Source organism: Gorilla gorilla, chromosome 7 (genome assembly GCF_029281585.2).
Source record: "Gorilla gorilla gorilla isolate KB3781 chromosome 7, NHGRI_mGorGor1-v2.1_pri, whole genome shotgun sequence".
NCBI lineage: Eukaryota > Metazoa > Chordata > Mammalia > Primates > Hominidae > Gorilla > Gorilla gorilla.
Genome location: NC_073231.2, coordinates 1,598,315 through 1,617,700, shown reverse-complemented (window position 1 = coordinate 1,617,700; position 19,386 = coordinate 1,598,315).

Genomic DNA, 19,386 nt, shown 5'->3' with positions numbered 1-19,386 from the left:
TATACAGATAGCGGTGAAAATGTATGCATGTTTACACAGATAGCGGTGTAGATATTTCCATGTTCATCAAGATGGCTGTGTAGATATTTCCATGTTCATACAGATGGCGGTGAAGATATTTCCATGTTCATACAGATAGCGGTGTAGATATTTCCATGTTCATACAGATAGCGGTGTAGATATTTCCATGTTCATACAGATAGCGGTGTATGTATTTCCATGTTCATACAGATAGCGGTGTAGATATTTCCATGTTTATAAAGATAACGGTGTAGATATCTCCTTCTTAATACAGATGGCGGTGTAGATATTTATATGTTCATACAGATGACGGTGCAGATATTTCTATGTTCATACAGATGGCGGTGTAGATATTTCCATGTTTATAGAGATAGCGGTGTAGTTATTTCCATGTGTAAAGAGATAGCTGTGTAGATATTTCCATATATATGCAGATAGCTCTGTAGATATTTCCATTTTCATGCATATAGCGGTGTATATATTTCCCTGTTCAAACAGTTAGCGGTGTAGATATTTCCATGTTCATAAAGATAGCGGTGTAGATATTTCCATGTTTATACAGATAGCGGTGAAGATGTATGCATGTTTACACAGATAGCGGTGTAGATATTTCCATGTTCATCCAGATGGCTGTGTAGATATATCCATGTTCATACAGATAGCGGTGTAGATATTTCCATGTTCATACAGATAGCGGTGTAGATATTTCCATGTTCATACAGATAGCGGTTTATGTATTTCCATGTTCATACAGATAGCGGTGTAGATATTTCCATGTTAATCCAGATGGCTGTGTAGATATTTCCATGTTCATACAGATGGCTGTGTAGATATATCCATGTTCATACAGATGGCATTGAAGATATTTCCATGTACATACAGATAGCGGTGTAGATATTTCCATGTTCATACAGATAGCGGTGTAGATATTTCCATGTTCATCCAGATGGCTGCGTAGATATATCCATGTTCATACAGATAGCGGTGTAGATATTTCCATGTTAATCCAGAAGGCTGTGTAGATATTTCCATGTTCATCCAGATGGCTGCGTAGATATATCCATGTTCATACAGATGGCAGTGAAGATATTTCCATGTACATACAGATAGCGGTGTAGATATTTCCATGTTCATACAGATAGCCGTGCAGATATTGCCATGTTCATACCGATAGCGGTGCTGATACTTCCATGTTTATACAGGTAGCGGTGTACATATTTCCGTGTTTATACAGATGGCTGTGTAGATATATCCATGTTCATACAGATGGCGGTGTAGATATTTCCATGTTCATCCAGATGTCTGTGTAGATATATCCATGTTCATACAGATAGCGGTGTAGATATTTCCATGTTCATACAGATAGCCGTGCAGATATTGCCATGTTCATACCGATAGCGGTGCTGATACTTCCATGTTTATACAGGTAGCGGTGTACATATTTCCCTGTTCAAACAGTTAGCGGTTTAGATATTTCCATGGTCATAAAGATAGCGGTGTAGATATTTCCATGTTTATACAGATAGCGGTGAAAATGTATGCATGTTTACACAGATAGCGGTGTAGATATTTCCATGTTCATCCAGAATGCTGTGTAGATATATCCATGTTCATACAGATGGCGGTGAAGATATTTCCATGTTCATACAGATAGCGGTGTAGATATTTCCATGTTCATACAGATGGCGGTGTAGATATTTCCATGTTCATCCAGATGGCTGTGTAGATATATCCATGTTCATACAGATGGCGGTGTAGATATTTCCATGTTCATACAGATAGCGGTGTAGATATTTCCATGTTCATACAGATAGCGGTGTAGATATTTCCATGTTCATACAGATAGCGGTGTATGTATTTCCATGTTCATACAGATAGCGGTGTAGATATTTCCATTTTTATGCAGATAGCGGTGTATATATTTCCCTGTTCAAACAGTTAGCGGTTTAGATATTTCCATGGTCATAAAGATAGCGGTGTAGATATTTCCATGTTTATACAGATAGCGGTGAAAATGTATGCATGTTTAAACAGATAGCGGTGTAGATATTTCCATGTTCATACAGAAAGCGGTGTAGATATTTCCATGTTCAAACAGATAGCGGTGTATGTATTTCCATGTTCATACAGTTAGCGGTGTATATATTTCCATTTTCAAGCAGATAGCGGTGTATATACTTCCATGTTCAAACAGTTTGTGTTGTAGATATTTCCATGTTCATAAAGATAGCCGTGTAGATATTTCCATGTTTATATAGATAGCGGTGAAAATGTAGGCATGTTTACACAGATAGCGGTGTAGATATTTCCATGTTCCTCCAGATGGCTGTGTAGATATATCCATGTTCATATAGATGGCGGTGAAAATATTTCCATGTTCATACAGATAGCGGTGTAGATATTTCCATGTGCATACAAACAGCGGTGTAGATATTTCCATGTTCATACAGATAGCGGTGTAGATATTTCCATGTTCATCCAAATGGCTGTGTAGATATTTCCTTGTTCATACAGATAGCGGTGTAGATATTTCCATGTTCATACAGATAGCGGTGTAGATATTTCCATGTTCATACAGATGGCGGTGTAGATATTTCCATTTTCATACAGAAAGCAGTGTAGTTATTTCCATGTGTAAAGAGATACCTGTGTAGATATTTCCAAGTATATGCAGATAGCTGTGTAGCAATTTCCATTTTCATGCAGACAGCGGTATATATATTTCCCTGTTCAAACAGATAGCGGTGTAGATATTTCCATGTTCATACAGATAGCGGTGTATGTATTTCCATGTTCATACAGATAGCGGTGTAGATATTTCCATTTTTATGCAGATAGCGGTGTATATATTTCCCTGTTCAAACAGTTAGCGGTTTAGATATTTCCATGGTCATAAAGATAGCGGTGTAGATATTTCCATGTTTATACAGATAGCGGTGAAAATGTATGCATGTTTACACAGATAGCGGTGTAGATATTTCCATGTTCATCCAGAATGCTGTGTAGATATATCCATGTTCATACAGATGGCGGTGAAGATATTTCCATGTTCATACAGATAGCGGTGTAGATATTTCCATGTTCATTCAGAAAGCGGTGTAGATATTTCCATGTTCAAACAGATAGCGGTGTATGTATTTCCATGTTCATACAGTTAGCGGTGTATATATTTCCATTTTCAAGCAGATAGCGGTGTATATACTTCCATGTTCAAACAGTTAGCGGTGTAGATATTTCCATGTTCATAAAGATAGCGGTGTAGATATTTCCATGTTTATATAGATAGCGGTGAAAATGTAGGCATGTTTACACAGATAGCGGTGTAGATATTTCCATGTTCATCCAGATGGCTGCGTAGATATATCCATGTTCATATAGATGGCGGTGAAAATATTTCCATGTTCATACAGATAGCGGTGTAGATATTTCCATGTGCATACAAATAGCGGTGTAGATATTTCCATGTTCATACAGATAGCGGTGTAGATATTTCCATGTTCATCCAGATGGCTGTGTAGATATTTCCATGTTCATACAGATAGCGGTGTAGATATTTCCATTTTCATACAGATAGCGGTGTAGTTATTTCCATGTGTAAAGAGATACCTGTGTAGATATTTCCATGTATATGCAGATAGCTGTGTAGCAATTTCCATTTTCATGCAAACAGCGGTGTATATATTTCCCTGTTCAAACAGATAGCTGTGTAGATATTTCCATGTTAATACAGATAGCGGTGTAGATATTTCCATGTTCATACAGATAGCGGTGTAGATATTTCCATGTTCATACAGATAGCGGTGTAGTTATTTCCATGTGTAAAGAGATATCTGTGTAGATATTTCCATGTATATGCAGATAGCTGTGTAGATATTTCAATTTTCATGCAGATAGCGGTGTATATATTTCCGTGTTCAAACAGTTAGCGGTGTAGATATTTCCATGTTCATAAAGATAGCGGTGTAGATATTTCCACGTTTATACAGATAGCGGTGAAGATGTATGCATGTTTACACAGATAGCGGTGTAGATATTTCCATGTTCATCCAGATGGCTGTGTAGATATATCCATGTTCATACAGATAGCGGTGTAGATATTTCCATGTTCATACAGATAGCGGTGCAGATATTTCCATGTTCATCCAGATGGCTGTGTAGATATATCCAATGTCATACAGATGGCGGTGAAGATATTTCCATGTTCATACAGATAGCGGTGTAGATATTTCCATGTTCATACAGAAAGCGGTGTAGATATTTCCATGTTCAAACAGATAGCGGTGTATGTATTGCCATGTTCATACAGATAGCGGTGAAGATATTTCCATTTTCAAGCAGATAGCGGTGTATATATTTCAATGTTCAAACAGTTCGCGGTGTAGATATTTCCATGTTCATAAAGATAGCGGTGTAGATATTTCCATGTTTATACAGATAGCGGTGAAAATGTATGCATGTTTACACAGATAGCGGTGCAGATATTTCCATGTTCATCCAGATGGCTGTGTAGAAATATCCATGTTCATACAGATGGCGGAGAAGATATTTCCATGTTCATACAGATGGCGGTGTAGATATTTCCATGTTCATACAGATAGCGGTGTAGATATTTCCATGTGCATACAGATAGCGGTGTAGATATTTCCATGTTCATACAGATAGCGGTGTAGATATTTCCATGTTCATCCAGATGGCTGTGTAGATATTTCCATATTCATACAGATAGCGGTGTAGGTATTTCCATGTTCATACAGATAGCGGTGTAGATATTTCCATGTTCATACAGATGGCGGTGTAGATATTTCCATTTTCATACAGATAGCGGTGTAGTTATTTCCATGTGTAAAGAGATACCTGTGTAGATATTTCCAAGTATATGCAGATAGCTGTGTAGCAATTTCCATTTTCATGCAGACAGCGGTGTATATATTTCCCTGTTCAAACAGATAGCGGTGTAGATATTTCCATGTTCATACAGATGGTGGTGTAGATATTTCCATGTTCATACAGATAGCGGTGTAGATATTTCCATGTTCATACAGATAGCGGTGTAGATATTTCCATGTTCATACAGATAGCGGTGTATGTATTTCCATGTTCATACAGATAGCGGTGTAGATATTTCCATTTTCATGCAGATAGCGGTGTATATATTTCCCTGTTCAAACAGTTATCGGTTTAGATATTTCCATGTTCATAAAGATAGTGGTGTAGATATTTCCATGTTTATACAGATAGCGGTGAAGATGTATGCATGTTTACACAGATAGCCGTGTACATATTTCCATGTTCATCCAGATGGCTGTGTAGATATATCCATGTTCATACAGATGGCGGTGAAGATATTTCCATGTTCATACAGATAGCGGTGTAGATATTTCCATGTTCATACAGGTAGCGGTGTAGATATTTCCATGTTCATACAGATAGCGCTGCTGATATTTCCATGTTCATACAGGTAGCGATGTAGATATTTCCATGTTTATACAGATAGCGGTGTAGATATTTCCATGTTTGTACAGATAGCGGTGTTATTTCCATGTTGATACAGATAGCGGTGTAGATATCTCCATCTTAATACAGATGGCGGTGTAGATATTTATATGTTCATACTGATGGCGGTGCAGATATTTCCATGTTCATACAGATGGCGTTGTAGATATTTCCATGTTCATACAGATAGCGGTGTAGTTATTTCCATGTGTAAAGAGATACCTGTGTAGATATTTCCATGTATATGCAGATAGCTGTGTAGCAATTTCCATTTTCATGCAGACAGCGGTGTATATATTTCCCTGTTCAAACAGATAGCGGTGTAGATATTTCCATGTTCATACAGATAGCGGTGTAGATAATTCCATGTTCATACAGATAGCGGTGTAGATATTTCCATGTTCATACAGATAGCGGTTTAGATATTTCCATGTTCATCCAGATGGCTGTGTAGATATATCCATGTTCATACAGATGGCGGAGAAGATATTTCCATGTTCATACAGATGGCAGTGTAGATATTTCCATGTACATACAGATAGCGGTGTAGATATTTCCATGTTCATACAGATAGCGGTGTAGATATTTCCATGTTCGTAGAGATAGCGGTGTATGTATTTCCATGTTTATACAGATAGCGGTGTAGATATTTCCATTTTTATGCAGATAGCTGTGTATATATTTCCCTGTTCAAACAGTTAGCGGTTTAGATATTTCCATGTTCATCAAGATAGCGGTGTAGATATTTCCATGTTTATACAGATAGCGGTGAAAATGTATGCATGTTTACACAGATAGCGGTGTAGATATTTCCATGTTCATCCAGAATGCTGTGTAGATATATCCATGTTCATACAGACGGCGGTGAAGATATTTCCATGTTCATACAGATAGCGGTGTAGATATTTCCATGTTCATACAGATAGCGGTGTAGATATTTCCATGTTCATACAGATAGTGGTGTAGATATTTCCATCTTTATACAGATAGCGGTGTAGATATCTCCTTCTTAATACAGATGGCTGTGTAGACATTTATATGTTCATACAGATGGCGGTGCAGATATTTCCATGTTCATACAGATGGCGGTGTAGATATTTCCATGTTTATAGAGATAGCGGTGTAGATATTTCCATGTTCATTCAGAAAGCGGTGTAGATATTTCCATGTTCAAACAGATAGCGGTGTATGTATTTCCATGTTCATACAGTTACCGGTGTATATATTTCCATTTTCAAGCAGATAGCGGTGTATATACTTCCATGTTCAAACAGTTAGCGGTGCAGATATTTCCATGTTCATAAAGATAGCGGTGTAGATATTTCCATGTTTATATAGATAGCGGTGAAAATGTAGGCATGTTTACACAGATAGCGGTGTAGATATTTCCATGTTCATCCAGATGGCTGCGTAGATATATCCATGTTCATATAGATGGCGGTGAAAATATTTCCATGTTCATACAGATAGCGGTGTAGATATTTCCATGTGCATACAAATAGCGGTGTAGATATTTCCATGTTCATACAGATAGCGGTGTAGATATTTCCATTTTCATCCAGATGGCTGTGTAGATATTTCCATGTTCATACAGATAGCGGTGTAGATATTTCCATGTTCATACAGATAGCAGTGTAGATATTTCCATGTTCATACAGATGGAGGTGTAGATATTTCCATTTTCATACAGATAGCGGTGTAGTTATTTCCATGTGTAAAGAGATACCTGTGTAGATATTTCCATGTATATGCAGATAGCTGTGTAGCAATTTCCATTTTCATGCAAACAGCGGTGTATATATTTCCCTGTTCAAACAGATAGCTGTGTAGATATTTCCATTTTAATACAGATAGCGGTGTAGATATTTCCATGTTCATACAGATAGCGGTGTAGATATTTCCATGTTCATACAGATAGCGGTGTAGTTATTTCCATGTGTAAAGAGATATCTGTGTAGATATTTCCATGTATATGCAGATAGCTGTGTAGATATTTCAATTTTCATGCAGATAGCGGTGTATATATTTCCGTGTTCAAACAGTTAGCGGTGTAGATATTTCCATGTTCATAAAGATAGCGGTGTAGATATTTCCATGTTTATACAGATAGCGGTGAAGATGTATGCATGTTTACACAGATAGCGGTGTAGATATTTCCATGTTCATCCAGATGGCTGTGTAGATATATCCATGTTCATACAGATAGCGGTGTAGATATTTCCATGTTCATACAGATAGCGGTGCAGATATTTCCATGTTCATCCAGATGGCTGTGTAGATATATCCAATGTCATACAGATGGCGGTGAAGATATTTCCATGTTCTTACAGATAGCGGTGTAGATATTTCCATGTTCATACAGAAAGCGGTGTAGATATTTCCATGTTCAAACAGATAGCGATGTATGTATTGCCATGTTCATACAGATAGCGGTGAAGATATTTCCATTTTCAAGCAGATAGCGGTGTATATATTTCCATGTTCAAACAGTTCGCGGTGTAGATATTTCCATGTTCATAAAGATAGCGGTGTAGATATTTCCATGTTTATACAGATAGCGGTGAAAATGTATGCATGTTTACACAGATAGCGGTGCAGATATTTCCATGTTCATCCAGATGGCTGTGTAGAAATATCCATGTTCATACAGATGGCGGTGTAGATATTTCCATGTTCATACAGATAGCGGTGTAGATATTTCCATGTGCATACAGATAGCGGTGTAGATATTTCCATGTTCATACAGATAGCGGTGTAGATATTTCCATGTTCATCCAGATGGCTGTGTAGATATTTCCATGTTCATACAGATAGCGGTGTAGGTATTTCCATGTTCATACAGATTGCGGTGTAGATATTTCCATGTTCATACAGATGGCGGTGTAGATATTTCCATTTTCATACAGATAGCGGTGTAGTTATTTCCATGTGTAAAGAGATACCTGTGTAGATATTTCCAAGTATATGCAGATAGCTGTGTAGCAATTTCCATTTTCATGCAGACAGCGGTGTATATATTTCCCTGTTCAAACAGATAGCGGTGTAGATATTTCCATGTTCATACAGATGGTGGTGTAGATATTTCCATGTTCATACAGATAGCGGTGTAGATATTTCCATGTTCATACAGATAGCGGTGTAGATATTTCCATGTTCATACAGATAGCGGTGTATGTATTTCCATGTTCATACAGATAGCGGTGTAGATATTTCCATTTTCATGCAGATAGCGGTGTATATATTTCCCTGTTCAAACAGTTATCGGTTTAGATATTTCCATGTTCATAAAGATAGCGGTGTAGATATTTCCATGTTTATACAGATAGCGGTGAAGATGTATGCATGTTTACACAGATAGCCGTTTACATATTTCCATGTTCATCCAGATGGCTGTGTAGATATATCCATGTTCATACAGATGGCGGTGAAGATATTTCCATGTTCATACAGATAGCGGTGTAGATATTTCCATGTTCATACAGGTAGCGGTGTAGATATTTCCATGTTCATACAGATAGCGCTGCTGATATTTCCATGTTCATACAGGTAGCGATGTAGATATTTCCATGTTTTTACAGATAGCGGTGTAGATATTTCCATGTTTGTACAGATAGCGGTGTTGATATTTCCATGTTGATACAGATAGCGGTGTAGATATCTCCATCTTAATACAGATGGCGGTGTAGATATTTATATGTTCATACTGATGGCGGTGCAGATATTTCCATGTTCATACAGATGGCGTTGTAGATATTTCCATGTTCATACAGATAGCGGTGTAGTTATTTCCATGTGTAAAGAGATACCTGTGTAGATATTTCCATGTATATGCAGATAGCTGTGTAGCAATTTCCATTTTCATGCAGACAGCGGTGTATATATTTCCCTGTTCAAACAGATAGCGGTGTAGATATTTCCATGTTCATACAGATAGCGGTGTAGATATTTCCATGTTCATACAGATAGCGGTGTAGATATTTCCATGTTTATACAGATGGCTGTGTAGATATATCCATGTTCATACAGATGACGGTGTAGATATTTCCATGTTCATACTGATAGCGGTGTAGATATTTCCATGTTCATCCAGATGGCTGTGTAGATATATCCATGTTCAAACATACAGATGGCAGAGAAGATATTTCCATGTTCATACAGATAGCGGTGTAAATATTTCCATGTTCATACAGATAGCGGTGTAAATATTTCCATGTTCATACAGATAGCGGTGTAGATATTTCCATGTTCATCCAGATGTCTGTGTTGATATATCCATGTTCATACAGATGGCGGAGAAGTTATTTCCATGTTCATACAGATGGCGGTGTAGATATTTCCATGTTCATACAGATAGCCGTGTAGATATTTCCATGTTCATACAGATAGCGGTGTAGATATTTCCATGTTCATACAGATAGCGGTGTATGTATTTCCATGTTCATACAGATAGCGGTGTAGATATTTCCATTTTTATGCAGATAGCGGTGTATATATTTCCCTGTTCAAACAGTTAGCGGTTTAGATATTTCCATGTTCATAAAGATAGCGGTGTAGATATTTCCATGTTTATACAGATAGCGGTGAAAATGTATGCATGTTTACAAAGATAGCGGTGTAGATATTTCCATGTTCATCCAGAATGCTGTGTAGATATATCCATGTTCATACAGATGGCGGTGAAGATATTTCCATGTTCATACAGATAGCGGTGTAGATATTTCCATATTCATACAGATAGCGGTGTAGATATTTCCATGTTCATACAGATAGCGATGTATGTGTTTCCATGTTCATACAGATAGCGGTGTAGATATTTCCATGTTCATCCACATGGCTGTGTAGATATTTGAATGTTCATGCAGATAGCGGTGTAGATATTTCCATGTTCATAAAGATAGCGGTGTAGATATTTCCATGTTCATCCAGATGGCTGTGTAGATACATCCATGTTCATACAGATGGCGATGAAGATATTTCCATGTTCATACAGATAGCGGTGTAGATATTTCCATGTTCATACCGATAGCCGTGTAGATATTGCCATGTTCATACCGATAGCGGTGCTGATACTTTCATGTTTATACAGGTAGCGGTGTACATATTTCCGTGTTTATACAGATAGCGGTGTAGATATTTCCATGTTCATACAGATAGCGGTGTAGATATTTCCATCTTTATACAGATAGCATTGTAGATATCTCCTTCTTAATACAGATGGCTGTGTAGACATTTATATGTTCATACAGATGGCGGTGCAGATATTTCCATGTTCATACAGATGGCGGTGTAGATATTTCCATGTTTATAGAGATAGCGGTGTAGTTATTTCCAAGTGTAAAGAGATAGCTGTGTAGATATTTCCATATATATGCAGATAGTTGTGTAGATATTTCCATTTTCATGCAGATAGCGGTGTAGATATTTCCATGTTCAAACAGATAGCTGTGTAGATATTTCCATGTTCATACAGATAGCGGTGTAGATATTTCCATGTTTATACAGATGGCTGTGTAGATATATCCATGTTCATACAGACGGCGGTGTAGATATTTCCATGTTCATACTGATAGCGGTGTAGATATTTCCATGTTCATCCAGATGGCTGTGTAGATATTTCCATGTTAATACATACCGATGGCAGAGAAGATATTTCCATGTTCATACAGATAGCGGTGTAAATATTTCTATGTTCATACAGATAGCGGAGTAGATATTTCCATGTTCATGCAGATGGCTGTTTAGATATATCCATGTTCATACAGATGGCGGAGAAGATATTTCCATGTTCATACAGATAGCGGTGTAGATATTTCCATGTTCATACAGATAGCGGTGTAGATATTTCCAAGTTCATACAGATAGTGGTGAAGATATTTCCGTGTTTGTACAGATAGCGGTGTAGATATTTCCATGTTCATCCAGATGGCTGTGTAGATATATCCACGTTCATTCAGATGGCGGTGAAGATATTTCCATGTTCATACAGATAGCGGTGTAGATATTTCCATGTTCATACAGATAGCAGTGTAGGTATTGCCATGTTCATACCGATAGCTGTGCTGATACTTCCATGTTTATACAGGTAGCTGTGTACATATTTCCATGTTTATACAGATAGCGGTGTAGATATTTCCATGTTCATACAGATAGCGGTGTAGATATATCCATGTTTATACAGATAGCGGTGTAGATATCTCCTTCTTAATACAGATGGCGGTGTAGATATTTACATGTTCATCCAGATGGCTGTGTAGATATTTCCATGTTCATACAGATAGCGGTGTAGATATTTCCATGTTCATACAGATAGCGGTGTAGATATTTCCATGTTCATACAGATGGCGGTGTAGATATTTCCATTTTCAAGCAGATAGCGGTGTAGTTATTTCCATGTGTAAAGAGAAACCTGTGTAGATATTTCCATGTATATGCAGATAGCTGTGTAGCAATTTCCATTTTCATGCAGACAGCGGTGTATATATTTCCCTGTTCAAACAGATAGCGGTGTAGATATTTCCATGTTCATACAGATAGCGGTGTAGATATTTCCATGTTCGTACAGATAGCGGTGTAGATATTTCCATGTTCATACAGATAGCGGTGCTGATATTTCCATGTTTTTACAGGTAGCGGTGAAGATATTTCCATGTTTATACAGATAGCGTTGTAGATATTTCCATGTTTATACAGATAGCGGTGTAGATATCTCCATTTTAATACAGATGGCGGTGTAGATATTTATATGTTCATACAGATGGCGGTTCAGATATTTCCATTTTCATACAGATGGCGGTGTAGATATTTCCATGTTCATACATATAGCGGTGTAGTTATTTCCATGTGTAAAGGGATAGCTTTGTAAATATTTCTATGTATATGCAGATAGCTGTGTAGATATTTCCATTTTCATGCAGATAGCGGTGTATATATTTCCCTGTTCAAACAGTTAGCGGTGTAGATATTTCCATCTTCAGAAAGATAGCGGTGTAGATATTTCCATGTTTATACAGATAGCGGTGAAGATGTATGCATGTTTACACAGATCGCAGTGTAGATATTTCCATGTTCATCCAGATGGCTGTGTAGATATATCCATGTTCATACAGAGAGCGGTGTAGATATTTCCATGTTCATACAGATAGCGGTGCAGATATTTCCATGTTCATCCAGATGGCTGTGTTGATATATCCATGTTCATACAGATGGCGGTGAAGGTATTTCCATGTACATACAGATAGCGGTGTAGATATTTCCATGTTCATACAGATAGCCGTGTAGATATTGCCATGTTCATACCGATAGCGGTGCTGATACTTCCATGTTTATACAGGTAGCGGTGTACATATTTCCGTGTTTATACAGATGGCTGTGTAGATATATCCATGTTCATACAGATGGCGGTGTAGATATTTCCATGTTCATACAGATAGCGGTTTAGATATTTCCATGTTCATCCAGATGGCTGTGTAGATATATCCATGTTCATACAGATGGCGGAGAAGATATTTCCATGTTCATACAGATGGCAGTGTAGATATTTCCATGTTCATACAGATAGCGGTGTAGATATTTCCATGTTCATACAGATAGCGGTGTAGATATTTCCATGTTCATAGAGATAGCGGTGTATGTATTTCCATGTTTATACAGATAGCGGTGTAGATATTTCCATTTTTATGCAGATAGCTGTGTATATATTTCCCTGTTCAAACAGTTAGCGGTTTAGATATTTCCATGTTCATCAAGATAGCGGTGTAGATATTTCCATGTTTATACAGATAGCGGTGAAAATGTATGCATGTTTACACAGATAGCTGTGTAGATATTTCCATGTTCATCCAGAATGCTGTGTAGATATATCCATGTTCATACAGACGGCGGTGAAGATATTTCCATGTTCATACAGATAGCGGTGCTGATACTTCCATGTTCATACAGATAGCGGTGTAGATATTTCCATGTTAATACAGATAGCGGTGTAGATATTTACATCTTTATACAGATAGCGGTGTAGATATTTACATCTTTATACAGATAGCGTTGTAGATATCTCCTTCTTAATACAGATGGCTGTGTAGACATTTATATGTTCATACAGATGGCGGTGCAGATATTTCCATGTTCATACAGATGGCGGTGTAGATATTTCCATGTTTATAGAGATAGCGGAGTAGTTATTTCCAAGTGTAAAGAGATAGCTGTGTAGATATTTCCATATATATGCAGATTGCTGTGTAGATATTTCCATTTTCATGCAGATAGCGGTGTAGATATTTCCATGTTCAAACAGATAGCTGTGTAGATATTTCCATGTTCATACAGATAGCGGTGTAGATATTTCCATGTTTATACAGATGGCTGTGTAGATATATCCATGTTCATACAGACGGCGGTGTAGATATTTCCATGTTCATACTGATAGCGGTGTAGATATTTCCATGTTCATCCAGATGGCTGTGTAGATATTTCCATGTTCATACATACCGATGGCAGAGAAGATATTTCCATGTTCATACAGATAGCGGTGTAAATATTTCCATGTTCATACAGATAGCGGTGTAGATATTTCCATGTTCATGCAGATGGCTGTGTAGATATATCCATGTTCATACAGATGGCGGAGAAGATATTTCCATGTTCATACAGATAGCGGTGTAGATATTTCCATGTTCATACAGATAGCGGTGTAGATATTTCCAAGTTCATACAGATAGTGGTGAAGATATTTCCATATTCATACAGATAGCGGTGTAGATATTTCCATGTTCATACAGATAGCGATGTATGTGTTTCCATGTTCATACAGATAGCGGTGTAGATATTTCCATGTTCATCCACATGGCTGTGTAGATATTTGAATGTTCATGCAGATAGCGGTGTAGATATTTCCATGTTCATAAAGATAGCGGTGTAGATATTTCCATGTTCATCCAGATGGCTGTGTAGATACATCCATGTTCATACAGATGGCGATGAAGATATTTCCATGTTCATACAGATAGCGGTGTAGATATTTCCATGTTCATACCGATAGCCGTGTAGATATTGCCATGTTCATACCGATAGCGGTGCTGATACTTTCATGTTTATACAGGTAGCGGTGTACATATTTCCGTGTTTATACAGATAGCGGTGTAGATATTTCCATGTTCATACAGATAGCGGTGTAGATATTTCCATCTTTATACAGATAGCATTGTAGATATCTCCTTCTTAATACAGATGGCTGTGTAGACATTTATATGTTCATACAGATGGCGGTGCAGATATTTCCATGTTCATACAGATGGCGGTGTAGATATTTCCATGTTTATAGAGATAGCGGTGTAGTTATTTCCAAGTGTAAAGAGATAGCTGTGTAGATATTTCCATATATATGCAGATAGCTGTGTAGATATTTCCATTTTCATGCAGATAGCGGTGTAGATATTTCCATGTTCAAACAGATAGCTGTGTAGATATTTCCATGTTCATACAGATAGCGGTGTAGATATTTCCATGTTTATACAGATGGCTGTGTAGATATATCCATGTTCATACAGACGGCGGTGTAGATATTTCCATGTTCATACTGATAGCGGTGTAGATATTTCCATGTTCATCCAGATGGCTGTGTAGATATTTCCATGTTAATACATACCGATGGCAGAGAAGATATTTCCATGTTCATACAGATAGCGGTGTAAATATTTCTATGTTCATACAGATAGCGGAGTAGATATTTCCATGTTCATGCAGATGGCTGTTTAGATATATCCATGTTCATACAGATGGCGGAGAAGATATTTCCATGTTCATACAGATAGCGGTGTAGATATTTCCATGTTCATACAGATAGCAGTGTAGGTATTGCCATGTTCATACCGATAGCTGTGCTGATACTTCCATGTTTATACAGGTAGCTGTGTACATATTTCCATGTTTATACAGATAGCGGTGTAGATATTTCCATGTTCATACAGATAGCGGTGTAGATATATCCATGTTCATACAGATAGCGGTGTAGATATTTCCATGTTTATACAGATGGCTGTGTAGATATATCCATGTTCATACAGACGGCGGTGTAGATATTTCCATGTTCATACTGATAGCGGTGTAGATATTTCCATGTTCATCCAGATGGCTGTGTAGATATTTCCATGTTCATACATACCGATGGCAGAGAAGATATTTCCATGTTCATACAGATAGCGGTGTAAATATTTCCATGTTCATACAGATAGCGGTGTAGATATTTCCATGTTCATGCAGATGGCTGTGTAGATATATCCATGTTCATACAGATGGCGGAGAAGATATTTCCATGTTCATACAGATAGCGGTGTAGATATTTCCATGTTCATACAGATAGCGGTGTAGATATTTCCAAGTTCATACAGATAGTGGTGAAGATATTTCCATATTCATACAGATAGCGGTGTAGATATTTCCATGTTCATACAGATAGCGATGTATGTGTTTCCATGTTCATACAGATAGCGGTGTAGATATTTCCATGTTCATCCACATGGCTGTGTAGATATTTGAATGTTCATGCAGATAGCGGTGTAGATATTTCCATGTTCATAAAGATAGCGGTGTAGATATTTCCATGTTCATCCAGATGGCTGTGTAGATACATCCATGTTCATACAGATGGCGATGAAGATATTTCCATGTTCATACAGATAGCGGTGTAGATATTTCCATGTTCATACCGATAGCCGTGTAGATATTGCCATGTTCATACCGATAGCGGTGCTGATACTTTCATGTTTATACAGGTAGCGGTGTACATATTTCCGTGTTTATACAGATAGCGGTGTAGATATTTCCATGTTCATACAGATAGCGGTGTAGATATTTCCATCTTTATACAGATAGCATTGTAGATATCTCCTTCTTAATACAGATGGCTGTGTAGACATTTATATGTTCATACAGATGGCGGTGCAGATATTTCCATGTTCATACAGATGGCGGTGTAGATATTTCCATGTTTATAGAGATAGCGGTGTAGTTATTTCCAAGTGTAAAGAGATAGCTGTGTAGATATTTCCATATATATGCAGATAGCTGTGTAGATATTTCCATTTTCATGCAGATAGCGGTGTAGATATTTCCATGTTCAAACAGATAGCTGTGTAGATATTTCCATGTTCATACAGATAGCGGTGTAGATATTTCCATGTTTATACAGATGGCTGTGTAGATATATCCATGTTCATACAGACGGCGGTGTAGATATTTCCATGTTCATACTGATAGCGGTGTAGATATTTCCATGTTCATCCAGATGGCTGTGTAGATATTTCCATGTTAATACATACCGATGGCAGAGAAGATATTTCCATGTTCATACAGATAGCGGTGTAAATATTTCTATGTTCATACAGATAGCGGAGTAGATATTTCCATGTTCATGCAGATGGCTGTTTAGATATATCCATGTTCATACAGATGGCGGAGAAGATATTTCCATGTTCATACAGATAGCGGTGTAGATATTTCCATGTTCATACAGATAGCGGTGTAGATATTTCCAAGTTCATACAGATAGTGGTGAAGATATTTCCGTGTTTGTACAGATAGCGGTGTAGATATTTCCATGTTCATCCAGATGGCTGTGTAGATATATCCACGTTCATTCAGATGGCGGTGAAGATATTTCCATGTTCATACAGATAGCGGTGTAGATATTTCCATGTTCATACAGATAGCAGTGTAGGTATTGCCATGTTCATACCGATAGCTGTGCTGATACTTCCATGTTTATACAGGTAGCTGTGTACATATTTCCATGTTTATACAGATAGCGGTGTAGATATTTCCATGTTCATACAGATAGCGGTGTAGATATATCCATGTTTATACAGATAGCGGTGTAGATATCTCCTTCTTAATACAGATGGCGGTGTAGATATTTACATGTTCATCCAGATGGCTGTGTAGATATTTCCATGTTCATACAGATAGCGGTGTAGATATTTCCATGTTCATACAGATAGCGGTGTAGATATTTCCATGTTCATACAGATGGCGGTGTAGATATTTCCATTTTCAAGCAGATAGCGGTGTAGTTATTTCCATGTGTAAAGAGAAACCTGTGTAGATATTTCCATGTATATGCAGATAGCTGTGTAGCAATTTCCATTTTCATGCAGACAGCGGTGTATATATTTCCCTGTTCAAACAGATAGCGGTGTAGATATTTCCATGTTCATACAGATAGCGGTGTAGATATTTCCATGTTCGTACAGATAGCGGTGTAGATATTTCCATGTTCATACAGATAGCGGTGCTGATATTTCCATGTTTTTACAGGTAGCGGTGAAGATATTTCCATGTTTATACAGATAGCGTTGTAGATATTTCCATGTTTATACAGATAGCGGTGTAGATATCTCCATTTTAATACAGATGGCGGTGTAGATATTTATATGTTCATACAGATGGCGGTTCAGATATTTCCATTTTCATACAGATGGCGGTGTAGATATTTCCATGTTCATACATATAGCGGTGTAGTTATTTCCATGTGTAAAGGGATAGCTTTGTAAATATTTCTATGTATATGCAGATAGCTGTGTAGATATTTCCATTTTCATGCAGATAGCGGTGTATATATTTCCCTGTTCAAACAGTTAGCGGTGTAGATATTTCCATCTTCAGAAAGATAGCGGTGTAGATATTTCCATGTTTATACAGATAGCGGTGAAGATGTATGCATGTTTACACAGATCGCAGTGTAGATATTTCCATGTTCATCCAGATGGCTGTGTAGATATATCCATGTTCATACAGAGAGCGGTGTAGATATTTCCATGTTCATACAGATAGCGGTGCAGATATTTCCATGTTCATCCAGATGGCTGTGTTGATATATCCATGTTCATACAGATGGCGGTGAAGGTATTTCCATGTACATACAGATAGCGGTGTAGATATTTCCATGTTCATACAGATAGCCGTGTAGATATTGCCATGTTCATACCGATAGCGGTGCTGATACTTCCATGTTTATACAGGTAGCGGTGTACATATTTCCGTGTTTATACAGATGGCTGTGTAGATATATCCATGTTCATACAGATGGCGGTGTAGATATTTCCATGTTCATACAGATAGCGGTTTAGATATTTCCATGTTCATCCAGATGGCTGTGTAGATATATCCATGTTCATACAGATGGCGGAGAAGATATTTCCATGTTCATACAGATGGCAGTGTAGATATTTCCATGTTCATACAGATAGCGGTGTAGATATTTCCATGTTCATACAGATAGCGGTGTAGATATTTCCATGTTCATAGAGATAGCGGTGTATGTATTTCCATGTTTATACAGATAGCGGTGTAGATATTTCCATTTTTATGCAGATAGCTGTGTATATATTTCCCTGTTCAAACAGTTAGCGGTTTAGATATTTCCATGTTCATCAAGATAGCGGTGTAGATATTTCCATGTTTATACAGATAGCGGTGAAAATGTATGCATGTTTACACAGATAGCTGTGTAGATATTTCCATGTTCATCCAGAATGCTGTGTAGATATATCCATGTTCATACAGACGGCGGTGAAGATATTTCCATGTTCATACAGATAGCGGTGCTGATACTTCCATGTTCATACAGATAGCGGTGTAGATATTTCCATGTTCATACAGATAGCGGTGTAGATATTTACATCTTTATACAGATAGCGGTGTAGATATTTACATCTTTATACAGATAGCGTTGTAGATATCTCCTTCTTAATACAGATGGCTGTGTAGACATTTATATGTTCATACAGATGGCGGTGCAGATATTTCCATGTTCATACAGATGGCGGTGTAGATATTTCCATGTTTATAGAGATAGCGGAGTAGTTATTTCCAAGTGTAAAG